Source organism: Pinus tabuliformis, chromosome X, assembly GCF_031772625.1.
Source record: "Pinus tabuliformis cultivar Carrire ecotype Pingquan chromosome X, CPIR1, whole genome shotgun sequence".
NCBI classification, from domain to species: Eukaryota; Viridiplantae; Streptophyta; class Pinopsida; order Pinales; family Pinaceae; genus Pinus; species Pinus tabuliformis.
The window spans coordinates 419,795,715-419,811,545 of NC_142308.1; the positions used below are offsets into that span (position 1 = coordinate 419,795,715).

General features: G+C 37.3%; 1 protein-coding gene across 1 annotated transcript in view; it reads right to left on the minus strand.

Moving 5' to 3' along the window:
- LOC149140352 (uncharacterized) overlaps window positions 1-15,831 on the minus strand; it is a 56,038-nt gene that overhangs the window by 34,214 nt on the left and 5,993 nt on the right. The gene's annotated exons all lie outside the window — the stretch shown is intronic.

The window sequence follows — 15,831 nt, forward strand, 5'->3', positions numbered from 1 at the left end:
ATATCTTTAATGAACCCCAGACACTTGACTCTATTTGAGTCAAAAGAATACAAGTCTCCATAAGATTTAGTAACTTATAAGTTTAGTTGTTTCATCACTAACAGTTGCATAAGGTTATGTGAAGCTCCTGAATCAAACATACGATTATGCAAGAGGAAATCATGAATCAATAAAAAAATGTAGAAAGGAGGTGTTGAAGAATCTACCTCCTCCACATGTGGACCAAAAACCACTACTGGTTTATCTTCGTGTAGATTCACAGTGTCATTTATATTCACATTCTGAGATAGATTGATAAACTCTCCAATCTCTCTTTGGGAAACTGGTGTTTTTACCAACTCTGTGAGGGGCACCTGAATTCTTATTTTTTATAACTCTTTAGTAAGACTAAACACGTGAACCTGTTTAGTATTCCTTTCATTTTCATCTTCACTTTTCTTCATCACTGAAATCTCCTGTGGAATGGAAACAATTCTTTCTAAAGGAATTTTGTCACTTTTATCTTGAGAAGACTCACCTTGAAGTATTTGAGTCTTGCTATTTGTATTTTGTTGTTGGTTTCCTTTATTTAATTGTTTTGCAGGCTGTGGTTCTTGTGGAGTTGCCTTTTGTAAGGGAGCTAGAACTTGTTGCTCACCTTCATTTTCTTGAATTCTAAATCTTTTCCTTGATCTCAAGTCATATTTCTTATGTAATTCTGCCTACATAAAACCAGTAAACTGCTTCCAATATTCATCAATTTCATTCTCATCATAAATTGCATCTGTTTCAGTATATTCTTCTCCCCCAACACATAGTTCATCTTCATCTACTACATACAATGTGGAAATATGATCATCATGGTCCCTGGAATGCTCTAGTACTTCATCAGGATCTGCCTCTAAGTAAAGTGGTGCTTGAACCTGATCTTGGTCTTTTCTCTCCTTCTGCAAAATTTGTAGAGGTTGTCTTCTATATTGAGGATTAAAGTTTCTATTTTGTTGTGCTTTCCTCTGAGAATTCTTACTCTCCAATTCCAATTTAATAAATTTATTAGACAAATTTTTAATTACATTATTCATATCCTCTAATGTTTGACTTTGAGAGGATTCCTCTTTAGCCTTTCCCTTATCTTGAGTAGGTTGTGTATCTGGTGCTTTACCTGCAACCACCAGATTTTCTTCTATTTCTAAGGAATCAATTTGGATCTGATCAAGGGTTTTGGATCTTCTCTCACTCAATGTGAACCCAAAATCTGATTCAAATTCCTCTGCAAAATTTATTTTTGCACCAGCAGGAGGGGGCTTGATCTCCACTGGAAGACTGTTGTATAGTTTATTGAACCTTCTGATGAACTCAACAACACTTTCATCAGATTTCTTCTTAATAGAATTAAACTCTGTGAGTGAATACCCATGGTCTCTTTTCTCTCCCTATCTCTGGGTGAACAGGCACTCCATCTCTTCCCTTGTAGGAATAAAGTTATTAGGAAGCCCTTTAAACCACTTTCTTTCTTCACCATCCAAGGATTGCACAAAAAGTCTTAAAACAACATCCATGTGTTCAACATTGAGGTTTTCTGCAAAATTACAAAACACTGCTATATGCTTCTTTGTTGTTTGTTCATCCTCCCCTGAGAAACGAAGAAGAATTTTTAAGTATTCTTGAGGCATTTGATTCAACCGTTGTGGCCACTGAATAGATGCATACCTATTCAACAAGAATGTAGGTGCTGCCATGTTTTCTCCTAAACTTACTGAACCTTGAGTATCAATAGATGTAGAACTTGCCTGAGGAGTAAATGAAGTATGAAAAGGTGGCAATGTAGTTATAGGTTCAGGTTGAATAACTATAAGAGATACTGAGAAAGAAACAAACTCTAAAGACTGTTCTTGACAGTTGGGTTCTTGAAATGAAGTGGATGTAAAAGGTAGCTCTTGGTCAAACAAAGGTGAATGTTTGGATGAAAGATGTGTTGAACTGCTGTCGGGTTCTTGAAATGAAGTGGATGTAAAAGGTAGCTCTTGGTAAAACAAAGGTGAATGCTTGGATGAAATATGTGTTGAACTGCTGCCAGGTGTAGACAGTGTAGGAATTGGTGTAACTGGAGTTTTTGGCCTTCCAACCCTCTTGGAAACTAGTCTCTCAGGGTTTGAAAGGGCTTGAAATTTTTGCTGTGAGGTATATGACCTCGTATGAGGCCTCTTTGAAGCCAGAGTTATTATTTTTTGTTCAATACAGCCAAATATTTCCTCCTCACTGAACAACCATAGGAAAATATTAAAAACCCAGGGAAAAGTGTTCTTGACTTCGTTCCCTGGCAACGACGCCAATTAATGTTGTCCCTTAAGAAACCAATTTCTTGGTTGTGTAGAAATTGTGCTTAAGACATTAATGTTTATTATTCTTGTCACTTATTTGTATGATGTATCCTCAAGTGAAGGACCTGAAGGGCCTGACTTTTAACCCTTAATACTTAGCTGATATGAAAGTCTCATAATGCCATATGATTGTTGGATATAAATGTTGAGTGAAGAATGCTTTGAGAAGTTAGAGATAATATGATGTTTTTCATAGAAACTATTATTTGTAACACTTTGAGAAGTTAGAGACAATATGTTGTTTTTTCATAGAAACTATTATCTGTAACTTAGAAGAAATGTAGAAGTAGGAACTTTAAGTACAGGAGCGCTCTTTTAAGGAATTTTAACTTCATTCACATAAGTAAACAAAGACCTACAACTTCATTACCATACTTAAAGAAAGGATGACACATGATGACACATAACAGAGAAATTATGAAATCATGCCCAACGATGTGTGGAAAACTCTTGATTCTTTCATTAATCATCAATTTGATCAAGAATAAAATAGCATAGCCTCCAGACTCTTCAAAATTCAGATCCTTTTTCTATAATTTTGCCTCTTCTTATACATTATGGGACAGTTGGTAACCACCAAAACTATCAAACTACTTAACTATCTCCTAACTGTCTAAAGTAACAGTGATTACAGAACATCGCATTGGAGGGTAAAAGACACCTCATTCTTCTCAAGAAAACAAAATAAAAAGAAGTAATAGAAATTAGAATATGACTAGTGATGGCTGCTCGCTGTTTGAATCTATGACTTGAGTATGTGGTCCTGTATTCTGCAAACTGTAATCATGTAGATGTCTTGATGATAGCTGAACTGCTTTAACGCAACAAATTTGCATCTTTACAAAATTTGATGCATAGAACTGTGGGTTATGGGCCCATGTATTTACTGGAAGTGTTCTGATTGGTGGAAACACAAAGAAACCCTTATGGCCCACGTATATGCTAGAAGCATTTTAAATGGCAGAATCACAAAGAAACCTGACCAATCACCGTCGATCCATTCTTAAATGCTTATGGACGGAACCAAAAAGGAAATAAACTCCAGTTCAAAACATATAGGGTCTACCTTTTCCACAAACCTTTACCTTCCCCATGGAAATGAAAGGAAACAAAGCTACAATTCATAGACTTCTCAGGTCCGAAATTTATAATAAAACTTATGCACTTTTTTACGCGATATCCGTCGGATCTCATCCCTTCTTGATGAGCGGCTATGATCGATCCAGACTTCAACATATTAAATCACATTCCATAAACCATCGTGTCTGTTTTATGGATTAAACTTCGTCCTTGTTAACCACGCGATTACCGTCGGATCTAAATCCTTCAAGCGGACGACCTCGATTAACTGAGGTTTTAACTTAATTTTATAATTTCTCGCGTCTGATTTTGGAGTTATCCTCTGTGCTTGTTAGCACATGATTACTGTTAGATCTATTTCCTATCAATCAGATGGCTTAGATCTTCTCCTAGTTTTCTCACGTTCAAAAGCCATCAATAATTTAAAATAAATCACTTCTTTCAGATTTCCACATTTTCTTTTAATTCCGTTAGAACATAATATTTGATTTTTTTATTTATTTTTGAGATAAAAATGAAAATGGATGCTACAACAGAGCTAATGATGAATGTCAATATATAAATATTTGTATGAGGAAACCTTCTCCAAGTAATTTTTATCATAAATTAAATTATCATAGTTGATCTTTTTGGGTTTAATTATGAGGAGTTTAGTCTTTGTTGGTATTAACAATCATACCCATCTTGGATCAATTATCATCGAGGGTTGTAAGTTTCTTGTCAAGATCATCAGGGCTTCTAGCTAGAAGAAATATATCACGAACATAAAGGAAAAGAGTAATGACTATACCAATGAGCTTGCATCCATAAAATTCTACAGCTTCTAAACGCTCTTCTAGCTTATTAAGGTAAATGCCAAAAATTATAGGGGATACGGGACATCCTTGATTAACTTTTATATTGCATTTAGTCTCCTCAGACCAACCCTTGGTGGTCTTAACCTTGCAAATATCATTCTCATATAACCTAGTTACAACAACCCTCAACTTGAGAGGAACCATTATCTCATTTAGTCTATGCCATAACTTCTCCCAAGGAATTATGTCGAAGCCTTTTCTAAGGTCAACAAACCAACATAATTAATCAATTTTACTATTGCGACACTCCTCGACAATGGCCTTAAGAGTGAAAAGGTGGTTAGTAGTAGAGTGTCTCCTAAAACCAGCTTGCCCTTTAGCTCTTTTACCATGGATTTCAAGCCAGAGGCTAATCTTCTTTTCCTAAATGAGACCATACAATTTACCTAAAATGTGGCTAATTATGATAGTCCTATAGTTAGAGGGAACATTTTTGTCCCCACGTTTAATGATAGGCACAATAAGGCTTTGGGTCCAAGGCTTAGGGAAGTCGTGTTTCACCACCAAATTAAAGAGTTGGTGTATATGAGAGATAAGAATTGACCTTCCCTTTTTGAAAATTTCAGCTTGGTAACCTTTAATACCCTTCTTAATCGTGAACTCCACGTCTACCAAAGAAAATATGTCTTCCTCTATAGGATTCTTTATGATGTTGTCCATGGTGTCCAGGGAGTCATAAATGTTCTTAAGCTAGATATCCATTCCTTTAAAGGGATCAAATTATTTTCTTCTATTTTACAGGTAAGAATATTCCTCCAAAACTTGTTAGACTCAACTTTAGAGAGATTAAGAAGACACTCTTGCCTCACATTTATATAGTACTTTATCTTCTTTTTGATAAGATCTTTGTACACACTTATTTTTTCAAGATTTATAGTTTTGTTAGGAGCATCTCTAATTGTTTTCTTTGCAATATTACAATAATTATCATACCCAAGGGTTGGAAGTCCTATTGTTGTTTTTATATGATACCTCGATAGAGGATCTATTAATGGTATTGGAAAGGGTTGTAGTAAAATTGTGGTATATTTAATCAATGTTACCATTATACATTGAGAGATCTAAATCTCTCGTTAAATCCTTTAAGAAGAGATCCATTTTTTATCTATGAGATCAAAAATATGCTCAAAATTCCTTGAAACTAATGCCAAATTGTAGTGCTCATTGTCTTGATTCCAACGTTGCTTGAAGCACCTCAATCCGATGTCGTATGAGAAAGTTATGATGTTTTGAAGTTTTTTCCCAACATCTAAAAAGTTAACTTGCAGGGTTGACTTTGTTGTTGACTAGGTAGGTCGTACAATTGACGTCATCATCTAACTATGCATGGTAATGTGTCAGATGGGCCAATTCTGTGCTGACACATGGCAGGTTCATATAGGTCAGGTTGGCATTTTGTGATTGGTTGTTGATTGATCAGGTGACCCAATCAATAAGTGCCACAGGGCCTAATGAGATGGCACCACATGGCCCTCTATTATTGGAAAAAAAAAACGTAACAAGGTTGAAGGGCCTCGATGGGGTTTGACCCCTAAAGCTCCTATACAGTAATACCATTGTTTACCGTTAAACCACAACAATAGTTCTTAACTGAAATGGAACTCTAGTTATATTTGAATTGAAGTTGTTGGCACATTGGGGGAAGGGAGTGGTGCACTTGGCCCCATCCCCAGGTTTTTATGCATTGACATGTCTAGGTTAACAACATAGGGGGTGGGCGGATAGGCCTCGGCCCTCGGTTCCAATAGACCAACGTAATTGTTGGCAGGAGTCATGGCGGAGGGGGCGAGCGGATAGGCCCGACCCTCAATTTTATTGTTGACACGTGACCACTACCCAACGCTTAGCCGAAGGGGCGAGTGTGTAGCCCAACCCTTGGCCACATGGCCCATATAACTAGGACTAATGCCAAAGAAATCGACACTTAAGGCCTTATGAGAGTGGTTAAGTAGGCAACAAATTGCATCAGTTGTGACAAGAATCTCGTTGATCGCAAGTGAAATTATGGCTTGGAGGTCAACGAAAAGGTGGATTCCATAGAATAGTTAGAAAATTGTATCAATTTTCGGGGTAGATGATAGAGAATTGGAGAAAGAGGCCTAACTTGGTCATTCTTCAGCCTTTTTGAGCCCAAAAAGAGCCTAGGCATGGGTTTTTGGGTGTTCTGAACTCAATGGAAATATCATTTTTGCAATTTGAGATATGTAAACTAATTTAATTTAAAATTTGAGAATATAATCTAAAGGCCCAACATTGGAAGTTGAACCTGCAGACATATCCCAGGAGGGGTGAATTCTTTCATCAAATTGTTGTAATACTACCAAAATTGGTCAAGGGACTTCTAGGCCCAAAACAAGTGCCCACACAAACAGGATTTACTGCAATCCCGCCAACACCAGTCAAGGTATTCCTAGGCCCAAACAAGAACATACACTACCAGGTTGTACCACAATCCTGCCAACACCGGTCAAGGGATTCCTAGGCCCAAACAAGCTTGGATGCCTCTATATTTCTTCACCAATACCTTAAGGAATTTTCTCATATCCACCCTAAGGTTTTACCGTAATCCCGCCAAGATTGGTCAAGGGATTCCTAGGCCCTTGGGAATTTTCCTGAGACAACCTCACCCGCTTCCAAAACCATCCAGCAATCTAAAGCTCTACCAAATGAAAGAACCCCATCACACCATGGCTATCCGAAAATGGCAAGGCAAGGATGAAACCATTGTTGCACTTGGAAAAATCCATGCCAATGAAAGCAAGAGAACCAAATACATACATGCAGGTACCATGCATTCACATACTAGCTAGGAACTCACACGTGCAACCTGTTGCCTGCAAGTATTCATGTTGAATCTTCTAGATCCAAATTTTCCTTGCTTGATCCTTACTTTCCTTCGCTTTCTTGTCCTTCCTTTGCCTTCCTTTCTCTAATGCTAGAGTGCTCCAAGAATGATCTAAGTGTGCAAGAGTATGAGAGAATAGAGAGAGCTACAAGCTAAAACTAACAAAAGGTTAAGTAAAAAAAGTTGTGAACTAATCCTCGGAAGTAGTATTATTATTAGGGTCTATATTTTCTTTAGTTTCCTCTAATTTTACTTCAATTTCCTCCTCACATGCAATTTTTTGACCTTTCACCTTCCTTTTCTCCTATTTTCCATTATTTTCATAAATAAAATTCCAATTAATGTCTCTTTTATTTTTCAATTCTTTTGCCAATGCCTTTGCCAATTTTCTTAGCCATAATAAACTGAAATGAACACCACTAGGATGTTTTGTACAACATTTAGCTTGGAATGCATGTCTCGTGACCGTGGTCTTATTTTTCCTTTATTAACTTTATTACATGAACTTTTAACCTGGGGTTGTGATAGACCCCTCCCCCTTAGAGGAACACCATCCTTGATGTTCTATGACACTTATGACCAGTAAACCACTGAAAATAAAAACATACTACCCATGGAGCTTTATAACCCAGCTCGTTGCAGTATTTACAATGACATCATGTTGAAAACATGACAATCATATTGTTTATTGGAGCTTATAACACAACTCATTATAGTCTTTACAATAATAACCATACATAAATATGTACATAGACCAAAACTCCTTTGCCTCAACTGATAAATAATGAAGGATACATAGTCTGCATCAGCCACAAGGGAATATAGAGGCTCACACCTCCACCCTCAAAGTAATACCAGGATTCACCTCCTTCCCAAGAAGTCCAAAATCCACTGCCAAAGTCAAAGTCTGCATCCAATATCTAGCACTATAATCCTTACGCTACGTGTTCTCTCAGTGAATAGTTATCGACTCATTATTCCAGGGCACACTCTCAATATGCATCTAATTCCATCTGGCAATGCTAATGACCAAAACAAATCCATCCCCCAGCCTTCCCTTCTCTACTACTCAATCCCTCGGGAAATATGGTAACCCCCTTCCATGCATTCACTCATCTTCCAAGTTCCTTGGCATCCCCTTTCTCGGGAAATTCATCCCTTGGAAAGGATTCCTCACGTCGGAATGCCCAAAAAACCAAGGCATATCCCTACCTCAAAACCATCATATCGGTCATAGAATGCTCATGGTAACCAATGGACACTATTGGGTACCAATGTTCCACAATGGCCCTGCTCCTAAATGCTTTAACAATACATTGTTTCTTGTTCTAATTCCCTTTTTTTGTTTCTGTTTCTCTAGCATTAATCCAACCCCCCAAACCAGGCATTTCCATGCTTCCCTGTACCAAGCACATAATTCTCATTAGACTCAAAACACATTGAAATAAATTTAAATCATACCTCATTGGTAGCTTGTCAATAAGGTACACTTGCAATTCTATTTACTTCATGTCACAATAAATCAAACTAGCTCTTTGATCAAATCATCATGTATAAGAATATCACATCAATTGAGCTCAAAACACAACCATCATAAATCAAAATCATAGATCACATGCATAGTAAAAATTGAAATAAAATATTCATACGTATCCTTCAATCAGTTCTTTCCTCCTGCCTTTGTTCTTTCCATACACACATCGGATTAGTTGCCACACCCAACAGACACCCAATGCCCTTGCTTCTCTTCAATTGCGTACACATACACCTGAGTTTACACCACACGCATACAACCACATACAACAAACAACACCTCCCAATACATGCACCTAGACCCGCCATATAATACATACACCTACACTCGATGTACAACACAACACATACACCTATACCTAGTTTACAACACAACACATACACCTACACCCTATGTACACCACAACACAATGCATACACCTACACATGGTGTACAATGAATAACATATACGTACATAGAGTACAACATAATGAATACACATGTCATGATACCATGACTACAAAATAACACATGTACACAACACAACATGTATGATGTGCACACAATACCACATGTACCACATGTACACAATACCACCTATACACAACACCACCTACACAATGTGTACCAAAAACCACATATACACGGCACCACCCTCACAACGTGCACACAACACCACATCTACACATCATTGTGTGTACACGTCACCACTTGGACAATGTGTACACAACACCACATGTACAACATGTACACAACACCGCACGCACACAACACCACATGTATAACATGTACATAGCACCACATGTATAACATGTACATAGCACCACATGTATAACATGTACATAGCACCACATGTACAACATGCACACAACACTATATATACACAACATTGTATGTACAACGTGACACTGCACCTCATGTACACAACACCACATATACAATATGTACACAACACCATTTGTACATAGCACTACATATACGACATGTACACAACACAATGTGTTTACAACAATGCATATACAACATGTACATAACACCATATATGCACAAAACCACATATGCAAGATGTACGCAACACCATATATACATAGCACACAATACCACATGTACAACATGTACACAACACCGCATGCACACAACACCACATGTATAACATGTACATAGCACCACATGTACAACATGCACACAACACTATATATACCCAACATTGTATGTACAACGTGTACACTGCACCTCATGTACACAACACCACATATACAATATGTACACAACACCATTTGTACATAGCACTACATATACGACATGTACACAACACAATGTGTTTACAACAATGCATATACAACATGTACATAACACCATATATGCACAAAACCACATATGCAAGATGTACGCAACACCATATATACATAGCACTGCATGTACACAACATTACAAGTACAACATATACACAATAATAGTATTGCGCATCCATAGACCATGTTGTCTCTACCGGGAAACCTTACCTCTAGTGTCTCTCCACTATCCATGCTTGTCCCAGCATGCCACAGATCCCACCGCTTTCATTCAGTTGATGTATCCGTCAGTATTACTTGCCATAACATAAACATAGGCATAGTATAAACACATAATATCGATTCACATCCACATGATACTAACCCCATAGATTTTTCAAGGCTACTCTTTCTACTTGATTCCTCATAAAATTAGGAACCTATTCATACCATTCACTTGCATAGGCAATCATTCTTCCATGAGAATGATCCTTGACGACCCTGACAAACAAGGACATACATACAAACATACATATAAACATTAGCATAAATCAATCATGATCCCTGATGACCCTGTCATATAATGGAATATGTACATACATATATACATATATAGGCATTAGCATAATCATCAACACAATTACCATATATCATAAGGTCAAGGTTAAGAGAACTCCCCTTATCCATGCAACATATGCACAACATTGAGAACAACAATTCCAAACATAGCCAAGGCATCTGCCAACTCGAATCCATTTACTTTACCTTTCTCATGACTCTCATGTCACCGTCCATTTATCCCAATGGACACAACCAACATAATTGGTTGTCATAATCTTGCCTCCAGCTGCCCTTATACATGCACCAGGCTTTATCTGAGTCTTATATTATCTATTGGGTTTCATTCAACTCTCCTCGAGCTCCATTAACTTTCCTCTTTTGCCAACCAATTCCCAAGACCTTGAAAACATAAAAGGAAAGAACAAGAAACAAACAAGAAGAAAAACATGGAAAACCAATTGCAATACTACATCACAACAAAGTGGCATGGTTGTGCACCAGACATAAACAAAACTGCAAATCAAGCGCAAACAAGTCACAAAGCACCAAAAGCACAAAACTAGTAAGAGACACCATGACTCAATCCCATGGGTTCCCAATGCTTCCAAAGGAAAGCTCAACCCGGGCCTTCTTTAAGATTTCATGGCAGTCTATTTTGTCATGCAATTCCTTGCATCATTTTGCCATAAACACACAATTGTTAGTGCATAAATAAATATAACAATATATTAATTACCTTACCTCGTTGTTCCAGCACACTGTCTTGTAACTAAACATGTACATATATCATCTCTCAAGGAACTCCAATTCCTCGACAAGTCTAATCATAACTGAAAATAAGTTGTTATACCTGTCAAATACATGTCCATGAATCTAGCACATATCCACATAATGTCAGAAAAAATCAAGGTTAAGAAGACTTCATGTATTCATGCAAAGCACTCATTCATTTGGAATTGTGGTTTCCAAACATAGACAAAGTAGTTATCACCCAGTTCCTTTCTTTTACCTTTTTCATTGCTGCAATTGAGTCTTATTAGATGTTATCACATCACCCAACTATTAGTTATATATACAAATCAATTGTTACCTTGTCATGTTAATACGAAGCATGTTGCCCTGCAATTTTTCACACATGTCAATCACACATTCCAAATATCAAGACATCATGTCTATTAATTTGAAATCATCCTTTACCAAGACTAACAACCATGTCATAATCAAAAATCAACTCACATTCGTTAGTCATACTACTACAATTAGCACTCGTTTTCACTCAAGTGCATATTAGTTGCCTCAGCGCATATTGTGTTAGTACAATTGTCTTAAAACAAGATCATTCCTTCATGCAGTATTATAGACACATACTGATATCATGCAATTAATAAAACATTCAACCAACCTGTAAACATACCATGTTAGAAAAAAGAAACAGATGATGTAATCACACCCATACCTCAATGTATCTTAGGGGAGGCTATCACATCTACACACGTTAGTATAGATTAGTATGACACAATATCACAAGTATATAGACTCATACATGAATATCATAACCATAACTATCTGAACAGACCAATCCAAAATAGCACGATACATAGTAGCATCAAGATCTTAAATGCAATGACCATAATCATCATGCATATGACCACAATTCATACAACAACAGGTTACTACCATTTATGACTATTCAATGCATGTGCATATGACCACATTGATCAACTAGAATTTATCATGCATGTAACCACAACAGTAATAGAATGAAAAACATGTACATAAACATAATGCTTATAACAACCATTAACCAAAATACATGCATGCTAAACATACAAACATGTATGACGATCTGTGCTTACCCTAAGGTCTAGTGTTGTAACCTCTCTTTGATGATCTACATCTCCTGCACTATCTTAACAAAAATGTCAACCTCATAACATACAAACAACATCATAAACATCATAATGACCACCATGATGCATGCACAACAAACACATAGACAGCTAACATGCATGCATGACAAACACATTTTTCCCATCTAGTCCAAGTGTTTAACCAGGAAGCTCTAATACCAACCTGGTATCATAGATCACTCAAAGAGAATGAAACCAAATCTTATACCAACCTGTAACACCACCCTCCCACATTTACCCACTTTCATGGATATTCTGAGGTAAACATGAGATGGAGAGATACTATGATATGACCCAACCTCCTAAGTCCTCTTAAGGATGTGGGGCCAACTAATGACCACTAACTTGCCACTTGACACCTCCTACAAGAGCTACAGTTCACTCAGGGGCTGAACAACCACCCTAGGTGGCTAAACTTTGATCTAGACCTCTTTTTCATAGCCCTGAGCTCTTAACCGCTCCCACAGAAAGTTATCCATGTAGTTGGAAGCCTCCAACCACTCCCACAAGCTTGCATCCCAACGGTTTCACCCCAAAAAGTTCATTTCAGAGCATGTGATCCCATATTTTAAGCCTAAATTTTAGGTCAGCCTCCATACCACTACCCAGAACTTAGTGGGACTTTCCATAATGATAAATGACATCAATACAAAGACATCCATATAGAATTTTCTCAAAGACTTGACCTAACAATGCCTAACCATGACAGTCATTTCGGAAAACACATTGTGAACATGTAATCTACAGGTCATGAATGCATATATGAACATAGGGGTCTAATACTTATTTGAGAATCATAAAGAAGGTCTAATGCCCTCTCATAATAGTTGTAATAACATCTATTAGGTCATGCATTCAATAACCATTCATTTACTAATCAAAACATGATAAGAGCCATAACTACAATCTGTCATGAAACCATGCTTATAACCAAAATAATAGCAATGATAGAAAAACCATCAAAGCCACATAATAACAAGTATAAATAATCATGAAAGACAAGAGGAAAAGAGCTCTTATTAGCATATGCAAAATCCAACCAAATCAAGGACTTCCACATACCACCCGACCATAGATTGGGCTGAACCAAATCTTTCTTTTAGCTAATCACCCTCATTCCATATTCCAAGCATGAATGTGGGACTCACAACAAAACAACCATGGATCCCTCAGGCTTACTGCAATCCCTCCAAAACTGGTCAAGGGACTCCTAGGTCCAAAACAATCACCTACAAACTCAAGATTTACCGCAATTTGCCATCACCGGTCAAGGGATTCCTAGGCCCAAACAAGAACATACACTATCAGGATTTACTACAATCCTGCCAACACTGGTCAAGGGATTCCTAGGCCCAAACAAGCTTGGATGCCTTTAGATTTCTTCACCAATACCTTGAGGAAATTTTCTATCTCCACCCTTAGGCTTTACCACAATCCTACCAAAACCGGTCAAAGGATTCCTATGCCCTTGGGAATTTTCCTGAGACCACCTCAATCTGATCCAAAACCATCCAGAAATCCAAAGCTCAACCAAATGAAAGAACCCCATCACACCACGGTTATCCGAAAATGGAAAGGAAAGGTTGAAACCACTATTGCACCAAATATGTACATGCATTTACCATGCATTTACGATGCATTCACCAACCAACTAGGAAATCACGCATGCAACCTATTACCTGCAATTATTCCCATTGAGGATGCTAGATCCAATTTTTCCTTGCTTGATCTTGCTTTCCTTTGTTTTCTTGTCCTTCCTTTGTCTTCCTTTCTCTAATGCTAGAGTGCTCTAAGAATGCTCTAAGCGTGCAAGTGTATGATAGAATATAGAGAGCTCTGAGCTAAAATTGAAAAAAAAAAAAAAAATTAACCAACAAAAGTTGTGAACTAATCCTCAGAAGTATTTTTATTATTGAGGCCTCTATTTTCTTCAATTTCCTTTAATTTTCCTTAAATTTCCTCCTCACATTTAATTATGTGACCTTTCACCTTCCTTTTATCCTATTTTCCATTATTTTCATAAATAAAATGTCAATTAATGCCTCTTTTCCTTTTCAATACCTTTGCCAATGCCTTTTCCAATTTTGTTAGCCATGATAAAAACACAAATGAACACCCACTAGGATGTTTTTCCAAAAATTCAGTGTGGAATACATGTCTAGTGACCTTGGTCTTGTTTTCACTGTATTAACTTTATTACATGAACTTTTAACCCGAGGCTGTTACAAATCCTTTCCTGCGTGTGAATCATCCTATTATCATTTTCCTTACAACTTTCGATTTATGCCTGCAAACTTCTCAATATATTTTCTATATCAAGAGAATATTCATCTCGTTGTGGTTAAACTGACTTGTAAGTAGAGTCACATGAACTATAGCCCACCATTCTACTTGTCATCTCTGATCGTCTTCTTCCTACAAGCATACTAAACCAAATAGAAACATGATCAAACCATACCTTAGTGAAGTTAGGGGAGGTTATCACATCTGCACAAATCAGTCCAAATTAGCACGATTCATATACATACATCATGGTATCAACAAATCAACATTATGGATGATGACATAAGAATGTAATAATAACCTCATGATGATAACCATAACCATCACAATGCATGTATGACAATATACATTTATCCCATCCTTTCCACATGTTTGAACCTGAAAGCTCTGATACCACCCTGTGGTATCAAATATCACTCAAAGAGAATGAAACCCGCTTTGATAGCACCCTGTAATGACCCCTCCCACATTTACCCGCTTTTACAAGCTCTACAGGGTAAACATGAGTTGAGTACTACTATGACATGACCCGACCTCCAAGTTCTAGTGATGGTAGTAGGGCCTACAAACCAACAAATTACTGGCATCCATCAGAGACTTCATACCACTCAAGATCCCAACAAACACCCTTGGTGATCAATCCTTGAGCTGAAACTCTTTTCACTAACTTAACACCCCAACCGCACCTTTAACACACTATGCATGCGGTTATGAGGCTCCAGCGGCACCCATAAGCCTGCCTACATGTTGTTATGACAAAAAATCCCATGTCATGTGCATGCGGTCATGAGATCTATGCCACTTTTTCAGGAAAGCCTTCATACCGCTACCCAAAATTGCCTGTAAGTTTCTAGAAACATAAATAACATGATAACAAGGCTAACCATTCAAAAATTGAACATGATCTTGACTAGAACATGCCTAATACGGGATAGACATTCGTCAAACATATTGTAAACATGAAAGCTATAGGTTATGAATGCATATCTGATCATAAACTTCTAAAATTCATCTGATAATCACCAAGAAGGCTCAATGCCCTCTCAAGTTAGCTACAACAACACTTGTTAGCCCATTCATTCATAAACCATTTCATAAACTATCAAATCATGAACAAAATCCAAAAATAGAGTATATCATAGAACCATGTT